Source organism: Camellia sinensis, chromosome 5 (assembly GCF_055761805.1).
Source record: "Camellia sinensis isolate YWXY chromosome 5, ASM5576180v1, whole genome shotgun sequence".
In the NCBI taxonomy this organism is placed as follows: Eukaryota; Viridiplantae; Streptophyta; class Magnoliopsida; order Ericales; family Theaceae; genus Camellia; species Camellia sinensis.
In genome coordinates, this window is record NC_138965.1 from 184,607,684 (window position 1) to 184,620,075 (window position 12,392).

Sequence of the window (12,392 nt, forward strand, 5' to 3'; positions counted from 1 at the left end):
TGCCACTCATTTTATAATCCTCAATTCCTTAGCTCTTGACAACAATATGTTCAAGCCTTCAGCAACAACATTGAACAAGAACGGGGAGAGAGGATCACCCTGTTTTAACCCTTTCTATGGACAAAATTGAGCTGTCGGTGAGTCATTTACTAATATGGAAATTCAGCAGATTCTATACACTTCTTCATCCATCGAATCCATCTTGATCCAAAACCAAAACTACCTAACATCTACAACAAATAATTCCAATTAACAGTGTCGTATGCCTTTTGAAAATCCAGTTTGAGAATAATACCCTTCTTTTTTGATGTTTTCCACCAATCCACCACCTCATTAGCTATAAGCACACCATCTAGAATGTTTCTTCTCCCTACGAAAGTAGATTGGGCCTTATCAATCACAGTAGACAGGACTTGTTTCATTCTACTAGCGAAAACTTTGGACAACACCTTAGATGGGGAATTTATCAAGCTAATGGGTCTGTAATCAAGAAAAGAGGTTGGATTCTCCTTTTGGGGAATAAGAGCAACAAAAGAGAAATTTACCGCATACCTCAATTTACAATTGCTATTGAACTCCTTCATAAACTTCATAATGTCACATTTCAAAAACTTCCACCCTTTTTGAAAGAACATCATATTAAACCTATCCGGGCTTGGGCCTTTGTTTCCATCACACTCTTTTTACATCAGCCCATACTTCTTCTTCTGAGAATTCTCTCTCTAGAATAGCATCTACTTGATTAGCAGCAATTTTCTTAAAATCACCTCCAATACTTGGCCTAAACCACCAATGTTCAGTAAATAAATTTTGGAAGTGATAGCAAGCTGCATATTTGACCTCAATAGGTTCATCCACCTCAACCCCATTAACCAAAACAGAAGTAATCACGTTTCTGTTATGCTTCTTGGTGGCCATAATGTGAAAGAATCTAGTATTTCTATTTCCTTTCAAAGCCCAATCCAACCTCGATTTTTGCATCCACATCCACTCCTTTCTTTTACTAAGCTTCCATATCAAACCCCTGACTTCCTTTCTTTGACCCTCTTCCTCCTCAGTCAATTCCCTCACTTCAGATTGTAAATCCATAGAATGTAACACACTTTCAGCTTCTTTCAATTCTAATTCTACATCACCAAACACTTCCACATTCCATTTTTTCAGAGCTACTTTTAGAGTTCTCAGCTTTTCCATAATTATATAAAAAGCCCAACCATGTATATTAGTTGAGTCCCAAACTTTTTTTGCATCACCAAGGAACTTAGGGTGTAAAACCCAAGCATTGATGAACTTGAAAAGCTTCGGGCCCCAATTCCTATCATCTTCCATCAGTAAAATGGGGCTATGATCAGAAAAAAAAGTCTTGGTAACCCCCATACCTTGTATCTATACAATTCCAGCCACTCAAGGTTAACCAAAAACCTATCAATCCTGCTCCAACTTTGAGAATTACCCCCAGTATATTGCCTGCCTAACTTTGGTATATCTACCAATTCAAGATTGCTAATGAAGTTGCCAAACTCACCCATTCATCTGTCCCTTCTTATACATAATCTAGTTACATAATAGATGACGTAACACTTTTTTTTTTTAATTAAAAAAGAAAAAGAAAAGAGTAGGGTGGAAACCGTATGTTACTATGTAGAGCTCACAAGTGAAATCCATTCTTCTTATCTCTATTATGTAATTTATTTTGTGGATGAATTCTGTAAAACTAAATTTATTCCTAATTCAATGAAATCCATTGAAACAATAAGAAGGGAAATATAAATTTTAAAGGGCTAATTGCTTTTTTAGTTATCAAAGTATGGGGTTTGTATCATATGGTACACGCCACTCAAAGGGTGTGTATCATATGTAACTTATACATATAAGAAAAAAAATAGTATAATTTTTTAAATCATAACTTTAAAAAAAATAAAAAAATTCATAACTAAACACGAAAAAGTCATAACCAAATATCTCAAAATAATATCATAATTAAAAAAATGGTCATAACTAAAAAAAAAAAATGGTATATATATGAGTTCATATGATATGAGAGTGTGCATAATAGAATTTTCCATCATTTTTATTCCTAATATTTAAATTGTTTCAATTTAATTTTCAATGAATAGAAAGTGTTTTAATTTGGTCTCCAAATCTAACTTTTTTAAGTTCGTCATAAATAAAAAATACACTTAAAAATTTTACTATTTTAATTCCCAAACTAATAGATAGGTGTAAATAATTTATTTTAAAATTGGATTAAGTATTCTTTTAGTCCCGAGAGTATTATTTGTGTCATTTTACCCTTTATAAATGAAGTTTACAAACTCATACCCATAAGAGTTATTCCTTTCATCAATAGGTCATATCAATTTGTAAGAAATAAAATTATATACTCAATTTATTTATATAGCATTTTTTCTTTAATGGACGACCCCTTTCTATACTTGTAAAAATATGCTAAATATATCTCACATATTTTGGTCCTTAAAACGAAAAAATTGAATGTACTTACACTCTGTTTGGCTTGTAGAGTGAAAATGAAGAGAAAAAAAAATTGTGATCTTTTATTAAGGTGAGAAAAAAATTGTATTTTTTCCACTATCATTTTTTGATACGTAAAAGCGCAAATTATGTGTTATAAAAATATAAATGAGATTTTGTTTTTCTTTTTATTTTAATAGACAATCTCGATAATATAGAGATTGGATTATCAAGTTAGCTTGAGAGAACATTTAGGTTTGGTAGGTCCATTTTAGCACCAATCTTGGTAATTTAAATTGATCACTTTTTAGGACTCATTGAGCCGAATATTCACAAAAAAAAAATTAAGATGTTCGGACATCGGTAACTATAAATTTTAATTACATAGACAACAATTATAATTTTAAGAGTAGTCAAACATTTTTTATAATACGAATGTGATATATAACTTTTGATATTCGATCATCTTAGTTTTATATATATATATATATATATTTTATTCAACGAGCAGAAATAAATTTTGTGCTAAAATATTTTAATATTTCAAAAAATCTCAAAACAGTGAAACAATATTTTTTTCAAAAAGTAAGGGCTCGAAATTTCATTATATAAACAAACATATTTTCACTTACAATTCCAACCTAATACTAATAATTTTCTCACTAAATTTTATTATATTAATAACTTCATCGGACTTAATTTGGCAAACAAGCAGGGAGAATTTCAATGGAAAATTATATATGGGGTGTTTGGTAAGAAAAATTTCAACCTTTTTTAGGTTAAAATTCACAAAAAGATAAAAATAGGCTAAAATAACTAATAAAACAAAATGTCATATCAAATCCATAATCATTTCACTTTTTCTCTCACAAACATTATATCTAACTACAAAAAGAAATCCAATCATTTTCCCAAAAAATTTTTTTTAGCTTATTTAAATAGCCAAAAACTAAAATAACCTACTAAAATAGCAATTTCCCAAACACCCACATAGTATGCATCTTTGATTACGACTTTTGTGATCTTTAGTTATGATTTATTATTATGTTAATTATGATGCTAATTATCACATTATTTTGATTATGATTCTAGTGCTACTTGGTTTTACCTTATATGGTATTTGATTATAAGGTTTTTTTTTCTTTCCCATTTTTTTTCTTTAAGTTAGAGAAAATATCATTTTGTCTTCTAAACTATCACTCACAAATCAATTCAACTCTTATATTTCAATTATATCAATTTTACACCTAAACTAGACAAAATTTACTGATGTGGTAAATTTCATTTGAAACTTTATTTTACTCCCAAACTATATCTCAAAAATCAATTAGACCCCCATATATAAAAAATTTAAATTTAAAATTTTAATTAATAATTTTTTCTCAAAAATGAAAAAATATATTTTAAATAATATACTTTGTAAAAAAGTTCTTATTTAGAATTGTCTCTTTAAATCTTAAATTATGTTGAGTCGATCCTAGATAAACTAATTGATTAGAAAATTTCATAGCTACACTATATGCGTGCGTGCACACAATTGTAGCTAGCTTATTCTCCAAATTAATTTCAATAGAATTGATCGAGTAACAATAATTTCAAAATTAAGTTGATAAAACTTTAGACCACGCTTATTATGAAAGTAACATATTTTTTTGACATTTGAAAAATTATATTTAAGGATGAAAATAAATATGCCGAGGTTTGCTTACAAAATCGAGATAAGTACCTACTTAGTTGTATTATCGAATGAATGACAATTTAACTTAAAAGTTAACAATTACTTGCTAAAGAATACTCAACAGGATTAATACTAAAAAAATTTAGATGAAAAATTATTATTAAATATTTAAATTATTTTTTTCTATATTAGGCATATAATTGATTTTTTAGGAATAGTTTGGGGTGAAATGATATTTTAAATAAAATTGGTGCTGCATCAACAAGTGCCATCTAATTATAGGCGGTAGCTAAAGTTAGGGGTGAAATTGATCTAAAATTGAATTGTTTAAATGTAAAATTGATATAATTAAAAATATAGGAGTTAAATTGATTTTTGAGTGATAATTTAACGAGTAAAATAATATTTTCTCTTTTAATTACTCCCAAAAAATTGAATTGTAATATTTGTGATAATCAAATTCATAAATATTATAATTTACATATATATATATATAGTATTCATCATCCAATTTCAATTCATGCAATATAAAGCCTTTTTTTGGGATGTATGTTGGCTTTTTGGTTTTTTAGCTATTTTAGTCTGGGGCTAAAAAGTCTCGTTTGTGATGATCTTTTTGACTTTTCAGTTCTGCTACGTAACTCGAATAAGGCTTGCCCCAAATGGCTCAAATTCTAAAATGACGTCGTTTTGGAATTTTTTTTCTCTTTCTCTTTTCTCTCTGAAGATGAAAAAGATGAAGAGAGAAAAGGGAGTTGGGAAACCCAGAGAGAGAGAGGGAGACAGAGAGAAAAAGAGAGAGAGAGCATCAACATCAACAACAATACATCATCATCAACAATAACCAACAATCATAAAAAATAAAAAAAAATTGTCGATTTGTGCTGTATCTGTTCTTCCTTTGGTTAGATCTGTGTTGTGCTTCTTCTTCTTCTTCTTCTCTATACACATACAAATCTATACACACACACACACACACAGATACACACAGAGAGAGAGAGAGAGGTACACAGATTTATACAGATCTGTGTATACATACACAGATCTATTTGTGTATACACACAAATGATGGCGGCGCCGGTGATGGCAGCGCTAGTGATGGTTGGTTCTCCTCCCCCCTCTTCTCTCTTTCTTCTCTTCCTCTCTCTTTTTCTTTCTTTTCTTATCTTTTCTCCCTCTTTTTATAAGAAAAAAGAAGAAAAAAAAAAAAAAACTGCCCAAAACGAAGTTGTTTTGGGCAATCGAGCCATTCAGGTCAAAGGCATTTCGAGCTACCAAGTATTATTATTGACTTTTTTGACTTTTGTGAAAGAAAAAATAAAATGATTATGATTTGGATGTAACATTTTATCTTATTAACATTTTAATTTATTTTGTCTTTTTATGACTATTTTAACCCAACCAAACAAAGCCAAAGTCGCATCACATGGCATCCCATGTATTTCATATTATGAGGCCTACTTTGAAAAATGTCAAATAAATTAACTTTTTCACTTATTACAATATATATATATATATATATATAAAATAAAAAATTAATATAATTCAAATAAATAAAAAAAAATTATAAACTGAGTTATAAATCATTTCTAAAAAAATGGCATCAACCTAACCATATTCATGAAGAAGTTATTTAGTCATTTAGAAGTATTACTTCACACCACAGAAATCATGAGAATTATCATATTATTTTTACATCAAATACAAAAAATTATGAGACTCACTATTTTAATTAATAAAATACATATTAAAACACCATTTGAATTTGCCCTTAGAGCAAGCTATAATTTCTCATACTCATGACAATTATTGTATCCAACAATATCCAAAGCGAATCACCCACGGAATGAAGAAATCAATGTATATATATCAAATCAATTAAGTGGAGTTAGGACAGGCATATCTCCGAGGTGTTTGATTTGAGAAATGTTTTGAGAAAATGGTTAAAAATTAATTTTTTTTTAATTTTTAATTTTTTTTAGTTTTTTGACTTTTTTTTGTGAGAGAGAAAGTGGGTTAAAACACTACAGGAAATATCTGTTTTGGAGGCGTATATTTAACGGCGTTTTTGAAAACGCCACCGTTAATCATATTTAACGGCGTTTAATAAACGTCGTATTTTTCTCTAATCAAAACGACACCGTTTCAATAATACAAGACGTTTTTAAACGCCGTGGAATGGGTTTTGTCCATCGCGCTCCCTCTCTCCTGTTTTACCTTTATTTTAAGCAACAATGAAACTCTCGCGCTCTCACTCTCACTCTCGCTCTCTCTCTCTCTCTTTCTCTCTCTCTCTCGCCCTCTCTGCGCTGTCTAAGATCTTTCAAAATCGAAGTCACAGCCATTTCGAAGATCTTACATCGGTGATTCATCAGAGCCATTTCAAAATCGATTCAGATCGGTGAATCGATTCAGATCGGTGAGCTACTCTCTCTCCCCCTCTCTCCCTCTGTGTGTGTGTGCTGTCTAAACCCTAGTTATCTTTGTCAGTTCAGCTCTGTGATTCAGAGATTCAGCAAAACAGATCGGTGAACCTTTTTTTCTTGGTCTCAGCGAAACAGATCGGTGATTCATCAGAGCGATTTCAAAGTTCTCTCTCGAAATCGAAATCGAATTTCATCTCAGCGATTCAGATCGGTGAGCTCCATTGTCTCTGTCTCTATCTCTCTCTCTCTCTCTCAAGCTGAACTGATATTGTGCTTGATTTGTGTATGTCATAACCAAAAATATGGTGTGCCTAACAATTTCTTCTTGATGATGTCGGTTTCGACTATAATATCACTTATTTGTTAGATTGAAGTACATTAGTTCGCCCAAAACCATACGAAATTCATCCTCGGAACTGAACTAAGATAATCACAAGAACAGTTATGTCTCTCATATTGTTATTCTATACACTGAACTAGATTGGGGGAATATGATATATTAGCTTTCAGTTTTTGATTTAGCAGAAATCATTTTGAATTTTTGACTGTTAGAAATCGAGGCTTATTAACTTTTTAAATGATAATGAAGCATGCAAATTAATACCTCCAACAATGAAATAAACCATTTTTCTAAAAATGTTTCAGTTACATTTATATTTTATCAGTATTATTGTCATCTTCAGTGATGATATAAATCTCCTAGAAGGAATTTGTTCTCCAGGAACGCATAGATTACACATTTTGAAGAACAAAGTGTATGTGTTCTAGGTTGATTATAATATGAAATTAAAGAGAATATCATTATAATTTTATCAATGCGTTTTTACAGTTATGACTAGCCCATTATGTAAGTTGCCAATCTTACAAGGACACAAATGAAATTTGGTTGCAGTCTTACATTACTGCCCTTGGGTCTGTGATGTTCTGTCATCCCTGAAGCAGTGTTAAAACTTTTCGGGTCGTTGTTTTTTGGTGTGGTCCTTAGCTTAGGGCTTCGGTAGTTATGCCTGTGGAACATCCTTAGAATAGAGGTCTTATCGTTTCCATGTTGAAACCAACAGTAAAAAAACTGATGAGTGTCTGAGAATAGGATTCACCTGCTTTGAGGACTGTTTGCACCTTTTCCCTCCAGAAATGTTCTCTGGAAGGTTTACTGCTATGCAAGTTGTCTGGTTATGTATCCTGGACATTTCCATGTTGAAACCAACCGTAAAAAAACTCAAAAAAATGTCCTCACAGTGAATTTTTTTTTTTTTGTTGTGCTTATGAGAATGTTTACTGCTATGCAAGTTGTCTGGTTATGTATCCTGGACATTTCTGGGCTATACTTTGTTAGAATCATCAGTAAGGTGCTGATCTTTATTAACTATTTAAAAATACTTGTAATTTTTCATTACTACAAATTATTTAGCAGATAACATTGAAGTATTGAACAGAAATTACACTCTTTTTAATCTATCTTCACTTCACTAGCTTTCCCAATTTTCTTATTGGCTTCCATACCTCCAACTTTTGGTTGGAATATCCCTCCATCCATATCTTTGTGATTCGATTTGATGATTATTGTCATACTTCTATAATGATATATATATATATATATATTGCTTTCTTTTATTATCCTTGTAGATCTGAAATTCATGAAAAGATGCATTTTTTACTGTAGATGCATTTTTGACTGTATATTAAGAAAAGTGTGCCTGCATTTTATCTTTTATTATCCTTCAGGTATTGGACTTTCTAATTTTACCATCAGATTCTCAAGTATTCATCACTGTTGTTTAGCTGGCTCTCGGATGTGCTTACAGCTTGAAAGTGCAAATAACATTTTAAAAAATTGGACATGTCAGGTGTGCAAGCATATTTGGCTGGGCTTACACTCGCATTAGCCGTTTCACCTTGCAGCACTGCTGTGCTGGCAACCCTGCTTGGATATGTAGCTGCATCCAAGGTACTTTTAAATGTTTATTGATTTCAATTTCCATCTGAATTATTACCTTTTCAGACTGCTTTATACTGATCGTCTAATCTAATTTTTTCTATCATCTCTTTTTGTTGATGTGGTCATCTAGGGTGATGCTTGATGGTGGTAGACTCTCCATTAGCAGGTAGTAATAACTCTTAAGGTGCATGGTTCTTTTGTGATGCGCTTGTTTTATTAATAACTCTGCGAGTGCATGGTTATTTTGTTGATGCAATTGTTGCAGTAAGATATTTATGATAAAGATGTGCTGATGTTTTTGTAATTTTAAAAAAAAAAGTATAAATGGGAATATTAGGATGCATAATTTACAAATTTCATTTCCAGTTTTCTTTGGTTTTGTGGTAGTAAAATTGGAACATAATATGTAACTCTGAATCATATGATATCCTACTATATTGCCACTCAATTTCGACAGATATCTACTAATCTTGCAAGAAATAGTTGAGTTTTTGTAATGTTGATTGTTGTGAAATTTTCTATTTCATTGTGTACTTTTGTACTAATAGATAAATTGCAATGACTAAAATCATAATTTCTTTTTTTTAATGTACTCAACTTGAAAAGGGATTTTTAGAGTATCGCACCTGAAGAGGAAATGATCAGGTCCAACTGCAATATCGTTGTCTAGCTATGTGAACTAATGGTGAAATGTGGCTTTCAATGAATGCCATACTTTCTTCTTTTCATGCCTTTCATTGTCTTGATTTGATTTTTTTTTTTTTTTCTTTTTAAAGTTTTGTGTTACTCTAATTGTAGTAGTTATTTTATGCTATTTGCTTGAATGAAAATGAAGATATAATTAAAATTTATTAGTTTCTACATTTTTAAGAGTATCCCTTTTGTAGAACTTTTAGGAATGTTGTAGAGTATTCAATGAAAACAAAGGCACAAAAAATGCATGGAGAAAAGATTACCACATCTGTGTGATATTCTTTCAATTTGGTGAAATCTATGGAACTTGTACATTTGCTCATCTTAGTTTTGTACTACAGAATAAGGGGGAAAAAACACTCTTGTACTTAGAAAATTGAGCATTAATGTTGAATCCTCTTCAACTTAACACGTAGACAAAAATTGTGCATTTCATATATCTTGTATCAGAATTTTGGCTAGAATTTTGAAGCTATTGTTATGCTTTTTTGATTGAGATTTTATCATATTGGATTTAACTATTAAGTAATATTTGTGTGTTATGACTTCTTAACGTGTTTTAGAAAGAGTTGAGCTTTGTTTGCTTAGCTTTCATGTTTAAGGCATCCTCCATAAAGTGATGTGCTACCGGTGCTGTTGTAAAACATTTTTATAAATGAATGATTGTTTGACAAGATAATATATATTGCTGCTGCTAAGTATGGATTTTGTACAAAGGGAATTAACATTGGCAAATATTGTCTCATATTTTACTCATCATTATTATGAATTTTTTTTTTCCCCTCATAGGTCTCATGAATGATTTTGAAGAAAGATCAAAGTTTTGATTAATATGTTAATGTATAGGACACCCAGAAGGAGAAGAAGAAGAATTCGGTGTTGGAACAAAGTTTTATGATGGGAATGATTTCGCTTCTTTCAATTATTCAAATGAAAACCAGCAGCAGAGCAAAACCAATTCTCTCGACATGACATGGCCTTAAAGTTACAGGTTGCTCTCTCTTTTTTTATTTTCTTTTCTTTGTTCAGTTTCATGTATGTCTTAGCTAGTGATACAGATTCTTGTTGTTTGTTTCCTGTGTTTCTTCAATTAATGTGATCTGCTTTGTTCCTTCAGAAAAGACATAAATGGTGAAATGTTTTTGACTTGAATACTCTTTAAGCTCTTGCAATGCTTATATAGTTGAAGAAAGTGAAAAAACCAGAACAAAATTGTAATAATTGGGATAAGATCTAGATCCACATTTGATTATGGTGAAAGTGAAACAGTGTATGAATTTGATTTTGACTTGACTATATAAATTCTCAGATAAGGTTAAATGTGCCCTGGAGTTTTTCTACTCTGATGTCATTAAATTAAATTATGCAAGAGGGTATTATTTTTTTCCCACTCTTGGCACGTCTTCACGTCATTGATTTACAAGTGTTTCTTAATATTCTTTTCTTTTCATTTTTATTGTCTAACGGTCAGGTATTGGTAGGAATAAAATAGTCATTATGAAAATTTGAAATTTGTAGGTTCCATCTGTGCATCTGAACAATGCTCTGTCCTAGTTTGTATGTTCAAACGCAGACATTGTGATCGTGTGCTGGGCAGAGCTTGTGGAGAATAAAGTCAAAGTGAGAGACTGGACAGAAGTGGATAGCGAATTGCTCAGTGTTAGAGCAGGTACCATCTGTGCATCTGAATCTACTTGATCTTGGAGCACAAGTGGTTTGTTTGTCCCATGGTTTTTTACCCTTTTGGGTTTTCCACGTTGAATAGTATCTCTTTGTGTGATTGCTTATTTCTATTTATTAATTGGCTCTTAACTCAGTAATATCTAGTAAATCTGCTAATTTTAAAGACTCCTGTTTAGTTTTTTAGAATTTGTTGATAGATAGTAAATTTTGATCATACCTACAAAGATATGATACAGAGCCCACCAGCCAAACACCACCAACAGACTACATGGTCTGTATCTGAACTCTAAAATTCTATCTGAAAGTGACGATTCTACCAGGTCTTGAGTCGTTTAACATCCTTTGTACCAGCAAACCTACTTCTGAGTTCTGATATCATGAGCATGATTCATGAGCCGAGTTTATTTTAATGACCAGTTAGGGTAACTCAGTTGACCGAAACTCCTATACCTTACTAGGAGGTCAAGGGTTCAAGTCTTGCCACATGCAAGACTCCCCCCCTCTCCAAGGCTATGGCCTCTGATGTACCCGAAAAAGAAGAGATTCTTTAAATAGTCACAATCAAACACTTAGGCTTTAAGGTTTGTAGATTATGGCTGGAGAAGCAACTCTGCAAACCATTCCACCAACAAATTCCAACCACTTGCTTGCTTTTAAGAGGCCACAGTTATTTTTATTTTTAATTTCTAAAAAGAATAAAAAAAATAAGACCACTGTTAAACCTAACCGGAGGCCACAGCTCTTTTATGTAGGCGCACAAGAAAGGCAGGTGATCATGGGAATCCATTATCCTTCTGCTTAAAAACACTTGTGGAATCTAGATTCAATTCTCTTATATTCCTTCTTTCCAATTATTTTACCATCTTGAATTTACATTCGTATTTGTTGTTTCAGAGGTTATTTGGCACCAGAGTACGCAATAAGAGGGCAGTTGACACGTAAAGCAGATATATACAGTTTTGGCGTTCTCCTTGTGGAAATAGTTACTGGGAGATGCAACACAAATACACGATTACCTGTTGAAGAACAGTATCTTCTTGAAAGGGTATGAAGTTTTTCATAGCTTCCACTAGATTGGTCAATCTTTTTGCATGAAGTGGTGACTACATGTGCCCGTTATATTAATGAATGACAATAGTCCATGACAACTCAGATCATAAAATTTAAGAAATCTCTCATTTGTAGAGTGGATAAAAACAAAAGTGTAGATGCTGATGGAAACTATGAAATGCATAGGAAAATAAGATATGGCCAAGCTTCTTCCCTTTATGCTGTTTTAAACGCTGTTTTTATTTATTTATTTTTTAGAACAAAAACTCAGATTGATAGTTTGGACAAGGTTGATGAAAATGAGAATTTCTGCATCTGGTTTATCACATAAAACGTTTTGTTTGCCTGCTTTTAGGTTCGAAAATACATCAAAGGTATTTTGAAGCCTGGGATGTTAATGATTGACTTATGTGAAACCCTGGAGAATACCGTCCGTAAGGTGATATGGGAG

At 31.6% G+C, this 12,392-nt stretch overlaps 1 long non-coding RNA gene across 1 annotated transcript; it reads left to right on the forward strand.

The window, feature by feature from the left end:
* The first annotated feature begins 6,372 nt into the window (after positions 1–6,372).
* LOC145791045 (uncharacterized) lies at positions 6,373–11,936 on the forward strand. Its single transcript, XR_014330691.1, has 7 exons — positions 6,373–6,569; positions 6,704–6,787; positions 8,424–8,524; positions 8,646–8,681; positions 10,055–10,199; positions 10,727–10,877; positions 11,786–11,936. It is a non-coding gene; the product is annotated as an uncharacterized LOC145791045 (long non-coding RNA).
* The last annotated feature ends 456 nt before the right edge of the window (positions 11,937–12,392 follow it).